Here is a 23,985-nt window from a genome sequence, read left to right as displayed (position 1 = left end):
ATCGCGACACTGCTGCTCGCGTTGGTCGAGATCCAATTACTGTCAGCAGAATATGGAATCGGTGGGTTTAGGAGGGTAATACTGAACGCCGTACTGGATCCCAACGGCCTCGTATCACCAGCAGTCGAGATGACAGGCATCTTATCCGCATGGCTGTAACGGATCGTGCAGCCACGTCTCGATCCCTGAGTCAACAGATGGGGACGTTTACATGACAACATCCATCTGCACGAACAGTTAGACGACGTTTGCAGCAGCACGGACTATTAGCTCTGAGTCCATGGCTGCGGATACCCTTGACACTCCATCACACACAGGAGCGCCTGCGATGGCGTACTCAACGACGAACCTGGGTGCACGAAAGGCAAAACGTAATTTTTTGGGATGAATCCAGGTTCTGTTTACATCATGATGGTCGCATCCGTGTTTGGCGACATCGCGGTGAACGCACATTGGAAGCGTGTATTCGTCATCGCCATACTGGCGTATCACCCGACGTGATGGTATGAGGTGCCATTGGTTACACGTCTCGGTCACCTCTCGTTCGCATTGACGGCAGTTTGAACAGTGGACGTTACATTTCAGATGTGTTAGGATCCGTGACTCTACCCTTCATTCGATCCCTGCAAAACCCTACATTTCAGCAGGATAATGCACGACCGCATGTTACAGGTCCTGTACGGGCCTTTCTGGATACAGAAAATGTTCGACAGCTGCCCTGGCCAGCACATTCTCCAGATCTCTCACCAACTGAAAACGTCTGGTCAATGTTGGCTGAGCAACTGGCTCGTCACAATACGCCAGTCACTACTCTCGATGAACTGTGGTATCGTGTTGAATCTGCATGGGCAGCTGTACCTGTACACACCATCCAAGCTCTGACTCAATGCCCAGGCGTATCAAGCCCGTTATTACGGCCAGAGGTGGTTGTTCTGGGTACTGATTTCCCAGGATGTATGCACCGAAATCGCGTGAAAATGTAATCACATGTCAGTTCTAGTATAATATATTTGTCCAATGAATACCCGTTCGTCATCTGCATTTCTTCTTGGTGTAGCAATTTTAATGGCCACTAGTGTATAAAAAATCGAATCGCCAGATTGACGCACAAACTTGCAGTTAGGGTGCAGCTTCAGCTGCCACAGGAAACTCGCTGCAGAGCATTAAGCCATGTGTAGGTCCAATATGTCTAGCGGGCAGACAAGCTGGCTGCAGGCCCTCAACAGGCCTCCTTCTACCCAACACACCACACTCACCGGTACCGAGACAGAGCCAGCTTTCATCAGGAAACACAACAGACCTCCACCCTGCTATCCAACGAGCTCTCGTTTGACTTAACTGAAGTTGCAGATGGCAGTGGTTCGGTGTAAGTGAAACGCACGATACACGACGTCTGGCTCAGAGCTGTCCTTGACGTAACCGATTTCTAACACTTTGTTATGTCACTGTGATGGCAACTGCTGCAGATGTAGTACGATGCGTCAGAGCTACAAGCCGAACACTCTGGTCTTCCTTTTCGGCAGTATCACGTTGCCGACCAGAGTCTGGTCTTCTTGCGACTGCTCATTCTCATGACCACTGTTGTCAGCGGTTAAGTTCAGTGGCTGCATTCCTGCCAAGTCTTTTGCAATATCTCAGAAGATGCACCCAACTTCTCATAGCCCTGTTACATGACTCGTTAAAATTCAGTGAGGTACTGAAATGGCGTCTTTGTCACTTTTCTCCAATCTCAAAGTCAACTAACGATCACGACCGTTAGAGCGCGTACTTACAGCAAACCTGCTTTGCATGCTCATATTGGCGCTACTATCGCCATTCTAATGCACCTGGTGCGAAATTTTAGTAAAGGTCATCTTTCAGATGTAAAAACATGCTTACAAACTTTCATTATGTTGCACAACTTCCTGTTGGTGTTGGGATTTCTTTTCTGTCGCTGTATTCAAAGACTAACGAGTTGAGAATAACAAAAGAGTATTGCCTCAACAGCAAGTAGTTTACTTCGATAAAAAGGAAAGGCGTCTTTCCGTAAAAGCTTCTAACAGACGATTGCGTTTATCGAGAGGAACGATTACCACTGACTGAGGCTTTCAAAAGTTTGTTGACCCGTGAAACAAAAATAAGACACCAAAAATATGAAATAGAATGCAAAGTTGAAAGGTCTCTGTTAGATTGGCTGTTGATATACTTTCCGGGATGTGAGGTCGTGGTTCAAGTTCTTGGACCACGACCTCACATCCCGTAAAGTATATCAACAGCCATGTCACCCGGTCGTGAAAGCCTTCATTCTCTGTTAGATTCCTTTCATGTTAATTTTCTTAAATCTGTTGTCATTTACGGCATAAATTCCTCTTCTAAATTTACTGTGGTGTTTCTGACTATCTGGGAGGAGACTGAGCAGTGAAACGTGTTACTTTTACACATAAACAAGGACGATCTGTCACACTACTACACTTTAAAACACAGTTTATATGTAATTCATGTCACACAGTCTCATACGGAACCTACACCCGCTTTCTTTTACATATTGTATATGATAAGATACTGTCGTCCCCCTTCCCTTCTGTGTGAAAGAATGAATGAATGAGCAAATGTTTTTCTAGTTGCATGCTTGATGGTTGCAGACAAGCCTGTCTGCTAGAGAACAGTACGACCAACGTCGGAACAGGTAGCTACGCTTTCTAAAAGCAGAGAGGTTTCTATTCTTAGTATGGTCATGTCCGTCCCTTGTCATGTTGGTATAGGAAGCTGCCCCTCTGGCCACTTCCGTTTGTATTGGTGAGGCACCCCTCAGGTAGGAGCCCAAGTCAGTCTGTCCGCGGCGAGCGTCTGAAGTGGTAAGATATCCAGCTAAGCGCGTGTCTGCTAAGTTCGTAGGACAATGGATTTCTTAAGATCAGCCTAACTTTTAATTTAATCACCTTTATTTCAGGTTTAGCTCTAAAATATCTAATGTTATCTTAAATTGCAACGCAGTGTAATTCGAGTGTGAAGTTCAGAATATATTCCGGTAGTTGCTTTGTCACTACTTTGTGAGTAAAGTGGAACCACGTGTTGATCAGTAACTCTAAGATCATCAACCTTAAATGCGGATGTGCGTGAGATTATAACGTCTCGTCTTGACAATATTTTTCAATATAGCAACTTTTCTTTATGTTCAACCCACGTGGGGTGTACTTTGTGAGACCAGTACCACGTGCTTATACAATTGTTTGACCCATCAGGTTAGTAGTAAGACGATAGTAACCAGTTAGAGGTTTTTCTTTTGTAAATTGCTTTTCGATCTAATTTATTTTAATTATCAAAATTATTGTGGAGTAAACTCTTTGTGTAAACCAAGTTGACCACGTGAAGCATGTGGTGTTATCATCAAAGTATCCCTCAGCTATTCTTTTCGGGAAGATTTCACAGGGAGTTAGTATGAATTTAGTATACCAGTGTGTGGTAATTACATGACGGACAGGATTGCGCTACGAACGTAACGTCTTTGGGTGAAAATTGAATAGGTTGCTTGTGGTTAATTTCCTCTTGCAAATGTTTCAACGTTCTTCGTGTGTTATTTTATGAATGCAGTGTTGTATGCAGTCTCCCAATCTTGGCTCCATATTTGATGTGTTCTGTAAGATTACAAACTCACGTTTTCACAATCCTAAATAAGGCACCAGTTTAGTTATGAATCAAGTTTAATATGCTGAAATTTCAATGATCAATGTTAAAATAAATTTCCGAATATAAACTGATTTATTTCTTTTTATTTAAATTCTCTTTATATATATATATATATATATATATATATATATATATATATATATATATATATATCACCAGTTGTCGTATGACTATTAAAAGATTATAATTAATGTTAGTCTGGTTGGGAATTTGGTAAGCTAGACTGGATACCTGGTGAAACAGTTGCTCAGTAATGCAAGGTTAACTTCCCCAGACAGCTCACAGCTTTTAAACCGCTTTTATTGTCTATCAGCACCGCTTACACCTCAAATTAATGCCACAACATTACAAAGTGTGGAATTTATTTCAGACTAGGAAATTACTCCGATTTTTATTTGATAACCGTCGTCTTGCTTTTTGTGGCTGTGTTTTAATATTTCCACACACTGTATCTTAAAACATACATACTACATCCTGCCTACTACGTGAAATCGCCTGGCTTGGCATGAGATGCATTGCTGAAAACCGTTATACTGAAATGGAACTCGTTACTGATTTTGGGCAATTACAGTTTGTTGAGCATGGATTCAGAGGTGTTACTGTTCACTGCCCACACAGACACGCAGTTAAAAACAATAGATTCACAGCTGACTGTGATGAAAATAAGGATGAATTTTATGTTACGCACCTTAATGTTAGGTCTGTAAAGCTGGGACTTGTTCCAGAGTTTATACCATGCTCTGATTTCGCGTGAATGCCTTTAGACGGTTTTAATGTAATGAGCTTACCTGATGATTCAGACTGACGGTACATTTTATAAGTTGTTCTTGAATATCTGAAAATTTGCATGAACTTCGCTCTGACCTACCACTATATCCAGAGAAAATTGTACCACAGCTGAGCCCAGGAATTACAAATAAAGCTATTTTGACATTATAGGACGAAAAATTATTGATTCACTTTAGTAATTTGAAGCATGGGTTAAGAATAAGATTATCCTACTGAAAATTCACTGGATACTGTCATTCGGTAATCTGCTGAATGAAAACGTATATCGATATTAACAGATACGCATGAATGCAAAGAACGATATCGAAAGCAATTTCTTCAAACTCATGAGTAATAATGTTTTGGCAAAACTAAGCAAAAGACCTGAAAAAATGAGTGACGTAAAGTTAGTAACGAATTAGTAAGGTAGATATGAAGTTACAGCTCTGATTGTAAAACTGCATTTCTAGTGTAATTTCACATTTAATGAACATTTGCTTGCTATTGAATTGAGCAGACTTGAAGTCATTTTCCATAAACTTACAGCAACAGGAATGGCTACATTAGATATTACCAAGACGCTACTTGTGCATTTTCATTATAGCTATATACTGAAGAAATCCGAGCGAAAAATTGTTAAAACGTGTTACACATACACCGATAGCCTAATATATCATGTAACCGACTCAAATATTTATATTACTATTAAAAGTGATTTGCGTAGGTGGTTTGGCATTTGGTCTTACCCAAATGACAACGTTTGTAACAGCCCGCCCATCAATAAAATAATAGTGGCTTTAATGGAAGATGTTACAGAAATCGTAGGACTGAAACGAGAGTAAATTAGAATGTCAGTGGGTTTTAACTAACGAATAAAGTACAAGTAGTCCCGGAGCAATCACTATCGAAAATTGTGAGTACAGACAGTTATCTGCTCTCTGAATTAGCATTAACTTGCGAGAAAAAGGTGAACAGCCAAATGCTTTGGATTCTGAGTACGAAGAAGAATTGGCCTTCAAAGATGGTGTACAAGATACGGAACACAAGTTTCCAGTTTGTCATGTTAGGATGATGCACACGTTCTAGCATTTCATCAGAAATTTCAGTGCTAACTGTGGTAATATGTCGTTTCATTTAGTGATATGGTCGGTATGACATCGTAAATAGTCTCTTTGAGATTCCCCAGGGAAATAAATCTAGGGGGGTCAAATTTGGTGCACTGGCCTGCCACGCTCCAACATCCTTTTGTCTAGACCAACAATTTGGAACACCTTGATATATATTCTCTCTCTCTCTCTCTCTCTTTCTCTCTCTCTATCACGCACACACACACACACACACACACAAACAGGCATATAAATTTTAATGAAGTGAAATGATAGTATGGCATTGATGACTGGGGATTCTCACTTGGAGAAGTTCGGCCTCCGAATTGCAAGTGTTTTCTGTTGATGCCACATTGGGCGACTTGGGTGACTTTGGCTATAGTATGATGATGAGGATAACAAAACACCCCCACACCTCAAGCCGAGCAAATCTCCGACCCGGCCGGGAATCGCACCCAGGCCCACCGCATGATAGCATGATCACTCAGCTAAGGTTTGCTGACATACATTTTAAATTTTTCCTCAGGCTGTGGGGGCAACACCGACCTTTGGTGGCCGAGCGGTTCTAGGCGCTACAGTCTGGAACCGCGCGACCGCTACGGTCGCAGGTTCGAATCCTGCCTCGGGCATGGATGTGTGTGATGTCCTTACGTTAGTTAGGTTTACGGAGTTCTAAGTTCTAGGGGGCTGATGTCCTCAGAAGCTAAGTCCCATAGTGCTCAGGGCCATTTGAACCATTTTGTGGGGGCAACATTGTCCCAAAAATGTTCTGATGTAGGTTTTGGGAAGGTTTTCCTCGGTTATTAGGCGTTTGCTGGTATTGATTTTTCCCGATTTCTGTCACACACCATCCAAATGGGATGTTAGGCGGAAAAGAACAGAGTTAGGCAAACCCGCTCTCTCGCGCGAGGAGAGAAAGCTTTCAACAACCTTTAAGCAAGTGCAGAATGTAGAGAGAACATATTGTTCAAAAAGGTATTAAAGCAATCGTTCACTCCCTAACTTGCACCGTCGCGTGACGTATATCCAATAACTGTAACATTTTTTGGGATCCTCAATAACAGAAAAGGTCGAGACAGAGCGAGGGGAACGAAATCCTATAACCGATGTCATCGTCGGGTGCCTTATCGCTTTCGCAACTGTAGAATCGTCTATGTCTGTTCGAAAGAGCGAATAATTGTTCGTGCACCCAGTTTGTGACATTAAATGCGATTGTATCCGACGGTCTCAATAACAATTTCCGTTATTGCTCTGGGATCGAGCTGCTATTAGCCCCGGTTTGACAGACAGTCTGTGGTGAGCGGTGTGGCGGTGACGTTTCTGAATTGGTTCCCCGCAGATAAAGAAGTGCGGTCAGGACGGTGCGGGGGGGAGGGTGGTGAAGGGGTGGGGGTGGCTTGTCACAGCCAGACAGGAAGCCGTGTCTTCGCTCTGCAGACCGCTTACAGGGGGCCGGAAACAGCCTCAAAGCGAACCGCGTCTCATTTAATACACAGCGGCGTTTGCCCGACGATACCGCTTATCACAAAGAGTCGATTGTCTTCTGCTTCCATGAAGTGTGTAATGAGATGTCGAAATCTTCAACCAAAGATTAAAAGTTTGATATCTGATTCTCAGGATGTCCATGCCAGAAATCTATGCGGCCGTCTGATATTTCATATGACTATGGTCGTTTACTTAAAAAAAGAAACGCTCTCTATCAAGCGAGATGAAAAAGCAATGGGGAAGTCTCTCACCCGGTTTCTTGTCACAAATCTCACTTCTCAGTCACTACTGCCTCCTAGCGGTCTAAATTCAAACCAAAGTGCGATGGCAATATTCTTAGAGCGGTGTACAAAGTTTCTCGTTCCTAGCGATTTTTTTTAACATTTTGTAGATGTTTTGTGTTTTTCAGCTGTATTTATTTATGGATATAATTTTCTCTCATTATTCATTCTTTGTTCAGTGAAGAATATACCACAGGTATTTCTTATATTATATAAAAGTAGCGCAATTTTACTCTGTATACGTACTCAGGATAAGTTATAGGTCTGTTTTCCCAGCTTGGTTTTTGTGCCAAATGTCTGTTTGAGGTTTGTCGTCACAACAAACTTGGCAACATATTCAGGCAGGTTTCCTCAGCAGTTTTTTTTTCCTTCTTTGAGCTAAGGACTGTGTTAAATAAAGAAAAAAGTAAACAGAACTGGAGGTCCTCCAGTCATGGTGAGCGAGGAAGTCAAACAAAGGAGGGATTAACAATTTGTAAATCTGCAGCTAGGTACGAAATCACTAATAGATCTTTACCAAGATTTTGTTTATGGAAGTTTCTCGAGATGATATAAACGATGAAAAGATAGTTCGGCCTCCACCGCTGTTGGTAATTTTTCAGAGATAAAAGTTTTTCATAATGACAACGAGAACAAATTAAAGCAATATTTACTTAAATCAGCCGTTCTTATATTGAACAGTTGGTCTGAAAATGACTTAATTCAAACGAGTAACGAAGAATACTTCAAAAGTGACCAGCACTCTTTCAGGAATATTTTTTAATGAAACAGTTAGTTTTCCCAATTATGTCGATCCATAGGGACCTCTCCTGAGAAATACATTCACTAGGGGCGCTGCAAATGCGGACTACCATATATGGTGACCAATGATATGGGTCATGCACGTTACTCACCGTGCTGCCCGGAAAACACACATTGCTCTAGCCTCGCCGCATATGGCTCCCCTGTAGGACTTAGCGTGCCGAATATCTGCTGGCAATGACGCACGGCTACCTAAATACTACGTCATAGGGCAATTCGAGACAATACAGTCACAATAAATCCCTTACTGCAACAAAATAATAAAAGTGAAATCTAAATTGCGGAAGGTAGATTGTAGAAGTAACTCATTCCACCCTTGAACTGTGAGCAGTATTAATGCTGTACAACTAACGTTGTTATTCTGTCAGTGGCCAATGCAAAATAAGTTATTGCTTTACAGCAATAGTGCTTCCGTAATCTTATCCACGGGTACTGTATAAACGTTATATCCATCTCAGACTTGATCCAAACAAAGATATTTTCAACTTATCACTATGGACGAGGTTTCTTATGAGTACTGACACTAACATCAGTTTGCTGTATGATTTTGGAAAATATGCTGTGTTCGAACATTAAGAGATACCTCAAAGAAAACCATCGATTGACACGTAGAGAGGATTCAGAGAATATTGTTCTTGTGAAACACAACTAGCTGTTTATTCACGCAAAGTAATGAGTGCTATTGACATATGATCTTAAATTGATTCAATATTTATAAATATCCAGAAGACGCTGTTCCTCAAATGTGGTTTTTAATCACAATGGCTGTCTATCGAGTATTGTTGCAGTTGTACGACTGCATTCATAATAGCCTATCAGACTGGTCGCGGTTCTTGGTAATTGACGATCAGCCGTCGAGTGCAACAGATGTAATATCTAGAGTTCAGCCAGGAAGTGTTATAGGCCCTCTGCTGTCCCCAAATAAACGATTTAGGAGAAAGTCTATGCCGCGCTCTTAACTGTTTACAGACGATGTTGTCATTTACCGTGTAGTAAAGTTGTCAAAAGAACAAAATCAATTGCAAAATGATTTAGAGAAGATAGCTGTATGGTTCTAAAAGTGCTAGTTGACTCTAAGTAACAAAAAATGACTGAAGTCATCCACATGAATATCAAAAGTAATCCACTAAATGTCAGATACACTATAAATCAAACAAATTTAAATGTTGTGGATTTAGTTAATAAATTAGTTATTATAATGACGAACAACTTGTACTAGGTCACATAGAAACTGTTTTAGTGGAATATTGAAAGACTATTTTATTGGCACAACACTTAGAAAATAGAACAAGTCTACTAAAGAGACTGCCTACATAACGCTTCTCCATCCTCTAGTGTAGTATTTCTGTGCGTTGCGGGATCCTTATTAGACGAAACTGTCGGAAGACATCTAAAGAGTTCAGTGATGGGCAACTCATTTTGTATTATCGCCAAATAGGGGAGAGATTTTTGTGGATATGATACATGAGTGTGGCAATCACTAAAACAAAGGTGTCTTTCGTTGCAGCAAGATATTCGCACAAAATCTGAATCATTAACTTTGTCCACAAATGGTTAATTATTTAGTTGATTAAAAAAAATGGTTCAAATGGCTCTAAGCACTATGGGATTTATCATCTGAGGTCATCAGTCCCCTACAACTTAGAACTGCTTAAACCTGACTAACCTAAGGACATCACACACATCCATGCCCGAGGCAGGATTCGAACCTGCGACCGTAGCAGTTGCGCGGTTCCGGACTGAAGCGCCTAGAGCCGCTCGGCGACCGCGGCCGGCCTTCGTTGATTCCCACGTACATAGGGACAAATAACCATCGTAATGAAATAAGAGAAATAAGAAATCGCAAGGAAAAATTTAGGTGTACGATTTTGACACGTACCCTTTAAGTGTGATACAGTACAGAAGCACCCTGAAAGTGGTCGAATGAACCCTCTGAAAGGTACTTAACCGTGAATTTCCGAGTAGTCATGCAGATATAGGTTTAGTAGACAGTTCCAAAAGATAGCAATAACTAAAACTGTGTATGCTATGCTTAACTTTCAAAATACCTTGGTTCACATTTTCAATCACCAATACATGAGAACCATTTGGAGGAATTGCAATACTAACAAAAAATGGTTCAAATGGCTCTGAGCACTATGGGACTCAACTGCTGAGGTCATTAGTCCCCTAGAACTTAGAACTAGTTAAACCTAACTAACCTAAGGACATCACAAACATCCATGCCCGAGGCAGGATTCGAACCTGCGACCGTAGCGGTCTTGTGGTTCCAGACTGCAGCGCCTTTAACCGCACGGCCACTTCGGCCGGCGCAATACTAACACATTTTTCATTTAGTTTTATGGTAATAAAAAGGATTGTGTAATTCTAATTTGAATACGCTCATAGTTCAACAGTTACAGTATATCGAGAAAATCATTAATTCTAAAACATATTAATCTGTCCATAATTACATGATAATTAAAAGAGATAGTAAACATTGTACTTTAAAAGTTAGCTAAAGGATGAATGTTCTATTAAGGAAATATTTTCCTGTCGTTTGCAGTTACCCTTACCTACAATAACACATTACATAATTCTAGCTGTAAATTTTGTACATTTGCAACATCAACTACAGCAGTCAAACTGCAAATAAGTCACCATATTCTAAAGTATATTAGATTTTTTACTTTATTTTTTGCGACAAAGTTGACTAGAGAGGCTAACTTAAACTTATTTTTGTGGCATTAATTATTGCGGGGCTGGGGGGGGGGGGGGATGGGGAAGGGGGATGTTCTACATTCTTCGTACAACTGTGTTCCTTGGAAAGATATGTATAAAAATTATTTCCAAACTTTAGTAGCTGAAACTTACATTTCTTTTTCGAAATATATAAAACTGCAACCAGTCACTTTTTGAATAGTTATTTATTATTCCATGAACCACTTTTCGAACTCTAACCTTATCTGGTTGATCTTCTGAAGATGAAACTGAAAAGGCACGAAAACCGAGTCATGGAATAATAAAGAACTATTCAAAAAAGCGACTGTTTGCAGTTTTATGTTTTTACATTCAATTAACAGCCGTGAGTTCTGAAATATCCGTAATGGACAAGCAAAATTACATTTCTGTTACCTTTCCCTCACGTGCATGTAAGTAATACGTTGTGGCCTGAGCTATATCAGGCAAAGAATAAGTTGGCCAGTCGCCAACGTAATTGTACAGCTGGATGCAGCGTTCGTGCTGGTGCAGTACCCTACAACTCGGTGTTCTATCGTCACTGGTTGACTGTGTTGCTGTAGAACGTAGCACAACATAGCGTTTCCACTGTGGACTGCGTGCCGGAAGCCCGCAACTGGCGTCATCAGCAGTGACGCCAAATGGACGAAGCCACTGGTCTATATGCTGTCACCCAGCCTGGGCCTAGAACCGGATCAGATTATGGGAGACAGCCGGACACTAGAGCCTTGAAATGGACCAGTTGAGGAGAGACAGCCAGACACTGGAGCCCGTATCGCAGCGTCCTGGGTTCAACACAGTGCCTGCACACTTCCCGCCAGCTCCACAGCGCGCCAGTGGTAGTCTGCCCTGCATGGTCTTATTGCACCAAGCTGACAGGCGACCTGCACGAGCTATGCCACTGGCCGCTGCTAGCCACTTCAGTCTCAGCATGTGTCACTCTTTACATACCAGCCACGATCAGGACCACTATTGTAGAAGTGCTGTATGAAAGGCAACCAGTAATAAATAATGTTCCTGTTGTGTTGAGTAAGCATTCTTGAAACTAATTTTTGCCAGTAGCAGTGAAGAACCTATATCACAGCTTCCTGCACACGCAAATCTGCAGTCACATTGAGCTCAGAAGCGGCTGCGCTGTAACAAACCGAACAATATCGTCTAAGAAGACGAACCAGGAAAACAATTTACTTCACCAATAAGCGCTATGCTAAGATTTGGTAATTTTTAAAACCAATCATATGAGATATAATGACTTAGAAGGAACACAGGTTTTGTAATACACTCCTGGAAATGGAAAAAAGAACACATTGACACCGGTGTGTCAGACCCACCATACTTGCTCCGGACACTGCGAGAGGGCTGTACAAGCAATGATCACACGCACGGCACAGCGGACACACCAGGAACCGCGGTGTTGGCCGTCGAATGGCGCTAGCTGTGCAGCATTTGTGCACCGCCGCCGTCAGTGTCAGCCAGTTTGGCGTGGCATACGGAGCTCCATCGCAGTCTTTAACACTGGTAGCATGCCACGACAGCGTGGACGTGAACCGTATGTGCAGTTGACGGACTTTGAGCGAGGGCGTATAGTGGGCATGCGGGAGGCCGGGTGGACGTACCGCCGAATTGCTCAACACGTGGGGCGTGAGGTCTCCACAGTACATCGATGTTGTCGCCAGTGGTCGGCGGAAGGTGCACGTGCCCGTCGACCTAGGACCGGACCGCAGCGACGCACGGATGCACGCCAAGACCGTAGGATCCTACGCAGTGCCGTAGGGGACCGCACCGCCACTTCCCAGCAAATTAGGGACACTGTTGCTCCTGGGGCATCGGCGAGGACCATTCGCAACCGTCTCCATGAAGCTGGGCTACGGTCCCGCACACCGTTAGGCCGTCTTCCGCTCACACCCCAACATCGTGCAGCCCGCCTCCAGTGGTGTCGCGACAGGCGTGAATGGAGGGACGAATGGAGACGTGTCGTCTTCAGCGATGAGAGTCGCTTCTGCCTTGGGGCCAATGATGGTCGTATGCGTGTTTGGCGCCGTGCAGGTGAGCGCCACAATCAGGACTGCATACGACCGAGGCACACAGGGCCAACACCCGGCATCATGGTGTGGGGAGCGATCTCCTACACTGGCCGTACACCACTGGTGATCGTCGAGGGGACACTGAATAGTGCACGGTACATCCAAACCGTCATCGAACCCATCGTTCTACCATTCCTAGACCGGCAAGGGAACTTGCTGTTCCAACAGGACAATGCACGTCCGCATGTATCCCGTGCCACCCAATGTGCTCTAGAATGTGTAAGTCAACTACCCTGGCCAGCAAGATATCCGGATCTGTCCCCCATTGAGCATGTTTGGGACTGGATGAAGCGTCGTCTCACGCGGTCTGCACGTCCAGCACGAACGCTGGTCCAACTGAGGCGCCAGGTGGAAATGGCATGGCAAGCCGTTCCACAGGACTACATCCAGCATCTCTACGATCGTCTCCATGGGAGAATAGCAGCCTGCATTGCTGCGAAAGGTGGATATACACTGTACTAGTGCCGACATTGTGCATGCTCTGTTGCCTGTGTCTATGTGCCTGTGGTTCTGTCAGTGTGATCATGTGATGTATCTGACCCCAGGAATGTGTCAATAAAGTTTCCCCTTCCTGGGACAATGAATTCACGGTGTTCTTATTTCAATTTCCAGGAGTGTATATTAACAGTATTCATACAATGAAGGTTTTCACGACCGGATGGTACTGTTGTTGATAATTCGTCCGCGTTATAAGGCCGTGGTCCATGGAATTCTTCAATTCCTAACGTTTCGTCCAATACTACGTTGGACATCATCAGAGGTATGGCTGGTCCTGTCGGCGGGACTCAGCAGGACCAACCATACCTCTGAAGATGTCCAACGCAGTATTGGACGAAACGTTAGGAATTGAAGAATTCCATGGACCACGGCCGGAAGAATTATAAACAGTATTGCACGACTAGCAACAATTCCTCTACTCCAATGTGGGGACGACTCATGCACTCAGGCTGGAAAGCAGAAGGATTGCCGGCCGTCGTGGCCGAGCGGTTCTAGGCGCTTCAGTCTGGAACGGCGCGACCGCTACGGTCGCAGATTAAAAATCATGCCTTCGGCATGGATGTGTGTGATGTCCTTAGGATAGTTAGGTTTAAGTACTTCTAAGTTCTAGGGGACTGATGACCTCAGATATTAAGTCCCATAGTACTCAGAGACATTTGAAGCAGAAGGATTCGAGTTCGTCGTCAACCTTATTTAAATGTATTTACGCTTTCTCTTCTTTCGCCATCTTCGTTCCTTCTTACATTTGTTCTCGATTTCAGCTGTGATACTTCATTATATTCTTACTGTGAAATGTACATTTACTTTATTTTCCACAAAGGCAGTCTTCGCATTAATTATTGCTTGCCTTCCCCAGCTCTGCTTCTTCGATATTTTATTTCGTTCCACTGATATCTAGAGAATCACTTATACATCTCAATTTTCTGATATAATGTCGTGGGAACGACAAAAAACACATAGAGTTCAAATATTGGTCGAGTAAGTTGCTGATGTCGTGAAAAACGTTGTGGGGTATATTAACAATCATCAACTAATCGTCCGTCCTAACGTCATTATTTTTTATTAATTTTTAATTTAGACGATGTACCAGGGAATCAACACATTGGCTTACGAAAATCACACATCATTTGTTGAAAGAAAAGAAAATAAATATACTAAAGATACTTGGTCTGAACACGATATCTGTTCTGCCTGGTGTCGAAACTGTACTTGGAGTGTTCCCAAACACAACTTTGCTTATGGCGAACTGTGTGAATGGCATTATGAAACGTTTGTGATGGACACACGTGGCTAGCTGCTAGAGGCCTCGATGATGTACACACAGGTTTTCTATCTAGCATTATTTTCGTGGATTATGGTAATCATAATCCTTCCATCCTTCTCATCTTACCCAACTTAGTGCTATTTGTGGTTCTGCGTGAGTCTTGTGTATGTAGAACGACTAGGTAACTGACATCGCAGTCAGAATATCTGTGTGCCAGTGGTCATCGTTATCAGTGCGGAGCGGTACTGGAGAATAAACTGCGAGTGCGCTGCCATGAGGTTGCAGAAGCAGCGCCGTGTGCTGTGGTGGGGTATCGGGCAGCCGCTTCCCCGGTTGCCGCCCTGCAGGGGGCGCCTTATAAGCAGGCAGCCCAGCCTGCCACGAGGGCCACGGGGGACCCGCCTGATGGATTCTCGTTCCCTCCGCAAAACAATTCTCCAGTTTTGACAGCCGGGTTTATCTCCTTGACGGATCCTTTCCCTAGAGGAAGTTAGCATTTTTCGAGGCGAAAGGTAGAAATCGTTCTCCCCGCCTCTCTGGAAATATACACTTTTCCTTCGACGTGCAGGTTTCACTCAATAGGTGCTCAATGTGCAGCACAAAATCTACTGAGGCCTCATCTGTTATCACCAGCTACCTTTCAGTGACATAACTGTCATTTGTTATTACATTTTCGTAAGTAGCTATTGTTATTGAGCCTTAAGAAACCTCTACTGCTTATATCTGAAATATTGTAAGTAGTACTGCTCTCTTTGATGTTGTCATGTAGCGATATTTGACTCCTTACTTATCCCTAACTTCTGAAATTTTCGCAGTTAGGAGCGCCCTTTCTCTGAAGGGCGCATTGCGACACCGGCTTCAGTTCACATGTAAACAGTGTTTTAGCACGTTGATTCGTTGTGTTTTATGTGAAGGTTGATAACACTGGTATATTTTACGTAATTTACATCATATCACGATGTACATAGCTTCACACGCATTTGATGTTGCTGTATTTCTATAGCAAAAAGGCTTAGTTTTCGCAATAAAATGTATACACGTCGGAAGATTTTGAAGTCTGACATGTGCTGAAGCAAATTCTTCTGCAGTACCACTTGAAAATTGCCCAAAGGCCGAAACTGCAACTGAGGAATAAATAATTTCTACAGTTAACGGCGAATATGATGTTCTTTAAGAAATTATATATAACTGTGAACCCCGACCATGAGATGTTAATCTCAAAATCTCTTTCCGAACGAACACTGCGACGGGAATTTCACGCAACACACATCTGGAGTGGCTACTTCACGAAAGGCCACTGCACACAGCTGCACGTGATCAGTGGGCCAAAAAACAAAGAAACTGGACAATATCTTACGGTAGACATGTAGTCCCATCCAATGAGTCTCGAGAAACCTGTAAGACGTTTAACCTGCAGTGTGAAGAGCGTGTACTTCTGGCCGGAGATGGATTTTTCATGTTTTTGGTAGATGTTTCTTTCCATGCCGTGGACCCACACGTTCATGTTAACGTGAACATAAACCAGTATGTTACGTCAATTTTCTCAGTGACTACGAGTTCCCTTCCTTCTGCACATTCATAGTGAGTATTCTGCGGACCTGCCGTCTTTCAAGATGACAACGACTGTATTCAAAGGACTGGACGCATTCGTTCCTGGTTCGAAGACTATTCTAGCATACTACTGCAGCTCTACTTGGCTGCTAAATCGCCTGATCTTAAGCAAACAGGAAATCCCTGGAACTATTTGGAACAGCGGGGGGAATGTGGTAATCAACATATTACAGTTTTGTAGCAGTACGGCATCTGGTCATCAGTGAATGACTTCAGCTTGATGCGGCATACCTGAACAACATGTGGACAATCTTTCTCAGTCAACCCAAATTATTATCAACGCTGTTGGTGTTACCTGATGTTATCATGATTTCTCCTGGTACTGACTAAATCTGTACTTGGTGTGCCTATGTTTAAGTGCTTTGACGTGAGTCTATTCATATATGAGAACTGGGTAAATAAACTACAGTAAACCACCAATAAAAGCGTGTTTACGTTGATATGTAAATTTTTACTGGCTCTGCTTCGATAAAGGGAGGTTCCTTGATAATATTATGAACTTTCAGGAAAGGTATAGAATAGTAAATGTATCAGTTTGAGGTAAGGGGCCCTTGTCGAGGAACGAATGTCTCGAAAGTTATAAACGAAAATCGTTCTGATACTTCGGACAGTGGACCTCTTCTATTGCAAGCTCTTTGTTTTCAGTACCTCGAGAGGAGGTAGTATGGACCAAAAGAAGTGGCTCTAAATTTCATACCTTAAAAGCTACGGACAATTCTTCGGTAGAAGAGATATGTCTCTAAGTATCAAAGGTGAACAAGTGCTCATACCTCTTGAGGTATGCACTTTACAGCCTATATTTCGTGGACCATTTTCTCCCGTTTTGTTCCACACTACCTCCCCCCAAAATATGGAGACTAAAGAGCTTGCAGTAGAGGAATCCACTGTCAGAAGTATCAGAGCGAGTTTCACTTGTAACTTTCGACTTTGTCGTTTCTAGACGAGGGTGTCTAACCTCAGATTGATACATTTACCCTTCTCCTTCATTCCTGAAAGTTTGTAAAATCACAGAATCAGACTGTATAATGACTGTGTGACGCATGGTAGTTTGGTCTAAATATCAAAAACGTAATTAATGCAGATGAGCAGGAAAAACGATCCTATGAGGTTCGAATGCGGTATTACTCCTATGCTACGTGAAACAGTCACACTGGAAACCCTTGTATGGTGCCTGTGGTGTTTGTAGAGCCCAACGTTCGTTTAACTACAAAGGAACGGTTCTAATGTGGAGCTAGCCTTTCCACCTTCCAGATATGCTTCATATGAACGTTTTATTATAATTGGGTAAAATATTTCTAGTTATATCACGGTTCATGGTGTAATAAATCGAAATTTTTGAAATGGGATCAGAAAATAGCCCAGGTATAAAATTCGTGGTTGTGGGTGTTTTGTTTCAACTTTATTACAAAAACGAAAACTTGACAACAATGCACCTTCTAAGCCGATATTTTAAACAATTCGTAGAATGTCACATTCACTGTGCGTTTTGTTGAAGTAAGACATGCTGTAATATCTTATTCGTCATGGATGATGATATACGTTTAGAAAGGTGCTACAATCTCGAACATGCTTTAGCAGATTTACAGAATAGGAATATTGAAAATGAATCTTCCTATTTTTTTTATTATTTTTTTTTGAGTGAGGATGAAAGTGCTGTTGGTGTGGATATGATGGAAGAAGATCTACAGGTCGGAGATGAAGTGGATGTGAAGAATATTACAATGGTACTCGGGAAACCAGTGGGCCTTCTATCTAGAAGTGGACAGATAACATATGACATAGTGTTATCTAATGTGTGCAAGCAGGTTCCAAGGAATGTAATAAATGAAACTGCAGATATTCCTCGTCACTTTAGACTAGAAATTACAGACAAGGGCAAATTGACTCGGACTTTTTATCACGTGCAGAATGTATCAGTAATGCCCAGGGTCAAAGAGCAGGGAAGTGAATGAACAATGTAATGAGTGTCTCAAGTTTGTCTCTAAAGAACATGCCAGAGTAAGAGAGTTGTGTAGTGATTGTTCATCATATGATGTGGACGGTGAGTAGAAGTTTATTTCTAATACAATTTCTAGGAAGTGATATTACACATCATATTATTTAATTACAGTATTGTTACATAGTGTGTGGTATATGAATATATTGTGTTAAAATATTTTTGGAAATATACTAACTAAACGATATATATGTTTTCTTACTTTAAACATATTTCGAGCATTGTTACAGTTTTTGTGTAGCTTAAATACAGCAAGCAACTATGTAGTTGTAATATTAGTACTGTGTGTGGGACTCTAGAAAAATCATTATTATTTTTGTGGAAATTTTTTTACATTTTATCGTCATAAAGTTGCTAGAATCACTTTAAGTTGAAAAAGGAGCTGATACCATGCGAGAGTTAAACGTCTAGGCCTAACACTGCAAAATAATGTGAAATGGAACGGCCAAGTGACGTCGGTTTTAGGGAAAAATAAATGGTCGACTTCAGTTTATTGGGAGAATTCAAGGTGTGTGTATTTTATATATGAGGGAATCTGCGTGCATGACACTTGTGCGACCCAGTTTCTAGTTTTCCTCGAGTAGTTGATCCCCACCAGGTCACACTGTATGAAAACGTGGAGGTAATTTAGGGGAGTGCTGCTAGATTTTTTTACCGATAACTTCGATCAATATGCGAGTATTCCGGGAATGCTCCAACTGAAGTGGGAATCCCTGGACGGAACAAGACCTTATTTTCCCGAAACGTTACTGAGTGAGTTTAGAGAACTGGCAGTAGCGACAGACAGAACGATCTTACTGGAATCACCATATATTTCTCGTAAGGACCGCGAAGGCGAGTAAAGAGAAATCAGTGGTCGTACAGAAGCATATAGACAGCCACTTTTGCCTCGCTCCGCCGGCCGGGGTGGCCAAGCGGTTAAAGGCGCTACAGTCTGGAACCGCGCGACCTCTACGGTCGCAGGTTCGAATCCTGCCTCGGGCATGAATGTGTGTGATGTCCTTAGGTTAGTTAGGTTTAAGTAGTTCTAAGTTCTAGGGGACTGATGACCTTAGAAGTTAAGTCCCATAGTGCTCAGAGCCATTTGAACCATTTTTTTTTAGCCTCGCTCCATTTGCGAAGGTAGCAGTAAAGGGAATGACTGGCAGCGGTATAACAAACGCTCCGCCATGCACCGTGCGGCAGCTTGCGAAGTACGTATGTCTGTGGATGTAGATGCAGATGTAGATAGCACGAGTGCAAACATGCCACGAGCAGGGATTTTCCCGGCACGGGTGTGACTGACTCGTGTTGCATGCGGCGGGCAACAGAGCGAAGGGCGGGCGGCTGGCCAGATTACAGGCGGCGCCACGCAGCTTACGCGACGCAAACACGCGTGAGGGGCGCAGGTGCGTGCGGCGCCGCCAGATAGCCGGGATTACGGGGCGCGCCGAAAATACGCCCTCTGGCGCCCGCACGCCAGCCGGAGCTCTTACTTAAGTAGCGGCCCCCTTCCCTGCGATGGGGATCGTTTTTTAGCCGAGTTATGTAAGCCTCTTACTAGTCACTTCCAGCGCAGCGGCGTATTCCGAAGTGAGGATCTTCGCTTAATGGTGTGATACGTTAATAATGTAAGAATGGAGACACGTCAGCCCCCCGTGCCGCCGCAGCATTTGTGGCTAAAAGATAGCAGGCCTTTCGGGAAACTTACACAACAAAGGTGATAACACTCTAGGAGGGTGCACCATTCTTCATAACAAGTGTTTCCGATTGCAGTGAGTCAAAAGTGATCCTCTATTACTCTTTTGTACCAAGCCGTTACTACTGACTGCCGTAAGTACTGCAGTTTGGTAGATGCTGCACCGGGATTGTGCAGAACACCAAAGAGAAGAGAGAGTCGACGATGAAAAGACTAAAAGAACCCTCGAAATACCAGTGGCGGGGGTGGGCTGGTACATTCCGCCCACCTTTCGATAGTAATGTAATTTAGTCACCCTATATATTAAAATTTTGGAAAAGTATGTATTATTTTTAATGAATTCTTCTACCATATACCGTGAACTTTTTACATTTCTTAGTTAAACTTAAACCGAAATTTTAATTCTTAGTAGTAGATTTCACATTCCCCATTGAATACCATGTTCATTATTTCCAGGATCAGGACCTTACTTACACACCAATGTCTCTGTAAAAAGTATGTTGTGAGTAAAAGTTTACAACAGTTACTGAAGTTTGCATTTCTTAACTTTTTTCACGGTGGGTGTAAAATAGCCACACGTTGGTGGTACGAGCTGAAAATGCAATGATGTTACTAAGAGTGTGCTAAAACAAGTTCTCAGGTAACGGGCGACACTTACACATCAGTATCTCTTTAAAATATGTTGTTAACATAAGCCAACCACAATTAACGATTTTTTAAAATGTGTTGGTATTCAAAAAAATGATTCAAATGGCTCTGAGCACTATGGGATTTGACTTCTGAGGTCATCAGTCCCGTAGAACTTAGAGCTACTTAAACCTAACTAACCTAAGGACATCACACATATCCATGCCTGAGGCAGGATTCGAACCTGCGACCGTAGCGGTCGCGGGGGTCTAGACTGAAGCGCCTATAACCGCTCGGCCACTGCAGCCGGCGTTGGTATTCCTGTGGTTAACTTTGATGTTTTTGAGAGCAGAAAGATGGCCTGAGACGAAAAAACATATTCGATAATCATTTGTAGATCTAGAGTAAGCTTTTAATAACTTTAAGTGGCATATGAGAGTGACGTAAGGCAACTAACATCGAACCGTTGCGACACAGGCGATTTTCGACTTATTTCCAAAAGTATGAGCCAATATTAAAATTTGGACCGAGTAATTTGTGGCCGTGTTAGAAAATATGTCTTATGTGCCTCAATTTTCACTTGAAGGGAAGAATTGCAAAGTTTATATTACCTGAAGAGAAGTGAGAAAAGTATGCTAAGAAGCACGGGAAACTTGCAACAAATCAATTAAAAGACGAGCTAAAAATCTATGACTAGCACCAATTTTATCAGTCAGTATGTAACTTACGCTCAGTATCTTTTAATATTGACCAGATTAATAGGAACGTCAGCAAGATAGATCAACGCATTAAAGACGATTAAAGAGCAAAAGGTTTTAATATGCCTCATACAAGACAGGATGTAGGCTGAACATAAAAAACACTGTGAATTTCCTAAAGACTGGTCACAGAAAATATAAGAAAGTCCTTAGATTTCGATACCTGGGCGACGGTGTACAAGGCAGCCACAGTGATAAAGGGGCCAATAAAGTCAGGAGAAGAGAGAGCGGCATGGGTAGTCACCTGGGTATGGATGTGTATAACATGACATCTATTCCTTCTAAAACAAATTTACAAGATCGCATAAATAGGTAAAAGAAAAACGTAGATATGCCGATCAATACATATTTTAGAATAAGGAAGGAGAAACAGAAAATATCGAAATGAGAAGGAAAATAAAGAGAGAAATGTCCAGAACTCTCAAAAGTCTTCGTGAATTTCTTCAAATAGTATTCTTACATTACCACTGAGTGAATGACTCATTATGCAGTTTATTTCAGGGAGCTATACTTTTGGTTTGCTAATAGAAGAAAACGAAGAAATGAGAAGAATGCTTCACCATACGCTACCACTAACACAGTTGACCCTGTATACAAGTGATCAATCAGTTCTTTAGGATGCTAGACAATTTCTTTACACACGTAACGTTGCACTCACCATATACGATTACACATTTAAACCGGTTGAAGACAAACTTATATGAGTCTTTACTCTTATGTTAACATATTACAGGAAAGATGCACTGAGACCAAATTCTTCAAAGACTGATGTAAATGCCAGCAGCCAGAACACACCTATACAATACCCAGTGACGAAAGATGCTGCAAGAACTAATATGCTGAGAAATTTTTTGTGAAACAAACGCGATGCCAGCCTTCCCGTTCTCAAAACGAGGACAGCTAGTAACTTGTGTATCCTGGCCCAGTCCTGAAGTAATCCACTCACGCAAAGAAATCCCATGTCATCCTTGATAAAGGCCAAACCTGTGGACGTACAGTATAAAAACTCTTTTCACTCCTACAAACGGGACTAGAAGCCCACGAATATAATTTGAAACTCGGCAGACCTTTGACGAACCGCATGTTACGTACAGAGATGACACAGCCGGAGTACCACAAACAATAAACTCTCATCTCCCATCTCAGCACAGAACCTCCGAACGCGTACCTATTTCAAGAGTATTGGCCACTGGAACAAGTGGGATGTGTTCAGTCGGCTGCGAGCACGTGTGGTGCCAGTCGAGACCAACCTATCGATACGAGGCGTGAAGAATAGGGATGCCGTCTTTCAGATCCAAAGTATAGCACATGCTTTGGAGTGTTCTACTTTTTAGTTCCTGTGTATTTTTGGATACCTAGGTGAAAAAATAATGGGCCTAATATTGCAAGAAGTTGATTTTCTGGCTCAAAAACTAAACAACAAAAACACTGCAATTTATGGTAAACAGTTTTCCTTTTACTGTATAAGAAGAAGCAAATATTTTGAAATTTGTATGTGTAGCTACAAAATGAAACACGATAAATAAACGAACTGGCCGCGTATTAAAAAAAATGTCCGAGGTTAAGTGGGTTCTTGCGGATCGTGCTACACAGCTGTGCAGGCGCAGCAAGTTGTGAATTAATGGCTGTGGGGTCGCGTGCAGCTGCCAGTGACTAATGCCCACAGGTGGCGTGTATAATTGAAGTGGTCGTCGGCCACAGCAACAAGTGTCACGGCTCCTGGCGCCAGGGAGTGCCCGCCCGCGAGCGCGTGCATCGCGCTCCCCGTGCCAAATTGGCTCGAGCCAAGAGCCAATCACAAGTCACGCACAGTCTGTTCCTCCGTAAGCAGATGCAACAGGGTACGATTGGGGGTGCATCACGGAAGCTTGTCTCTTATGTCACTGAATCTTCATCAGTATAGACAACGAGTAGTGCATAGCTCACTTCGAAAAACACGTTGCTTCTCAGAAAGTACTTACGCACGTTTTGAGGAAATGCTGCCGATTTCTAATGAACGACATTTAATCTAAGCAACATTTAGTGGGATTAAGTATTAAAACAATTAATCAGCATACACTGTAGAAACACTCCACGATGACTCTAGAAGTACATCCACGTCCAGGGTGAAATACATTGAACTATATGAAATAAAATCGTCGGAATTTCTCAACGGTTTGTTTTTGGATGTTCAAACTGCACGGTTGGCCGCGGGGCATAATGGGAAATAATATGGTTTGGTTTAGCGACGAAGCGTGGCAACGGCCTTGCCACAGTGGCTACACCGGTTCCCTTGAGATCACCGAAGTTAAGCACTGTCGGGCGTGGTCGGTACTTGGATGGGTGACCATCCAGGTCACCATGCGCTGTTACCATTTTCGGGGGGCACTCAGCCTCGTGATGCCAACTGAGGAGCTACTCGACCGAATAGTAGCGGCTTCGGTCAAGAATACCATCATAACGACTGGGAGAGCGGTGTGCTGACCACACGCCCCTCCTATCCGCATCCTCAACTGAGGATGACACGGCGGTGGGATGGTCCCGATGGGCCCCTTGTGGCCTGAAGACGGAGTGCTTTTTTTTTTTTAGCGACAAAGCCCACTTTCAATTGGATGGGTTCGACAATAATCAAAATTGGAGCATCTCGCGACCGAGAAGTCTCTTC

At 42.7% G+C, this 23,985-nt stretch overlaps 1 pseudogene; it reads left to right on the top strand.

Moving 5' to 3' along the window:
* The first annotated feature begins 23,577 nt into the window (after window positions 1-23,577).
* Window positions 23,578-23,695, top strand: LOC126261116 (5S ribosomal RNA; annotated as a pseudogene).
* Window positions 23,696-23,985: the final 290 nt, after the last annotated feature.

Source organism: Schistocerca nitens, chromosome 5, assembly GCF_023898315.1.
Source record: "Schistocerca nitens isolate TAMUIC-IGC-003100 chromosome 5, iqSchNite1.1, whole genome shotgun sequence".
Taxonomy (NCBI): Eukaryota; Metazoa; Arthropoda; class Insecta; order Orthoptera; family Acrididae; genus Schistocerca; species Schistocerca nitens.
This window is presented reverse-complemented; position numbering and strand designations above follow the sequence as displayed.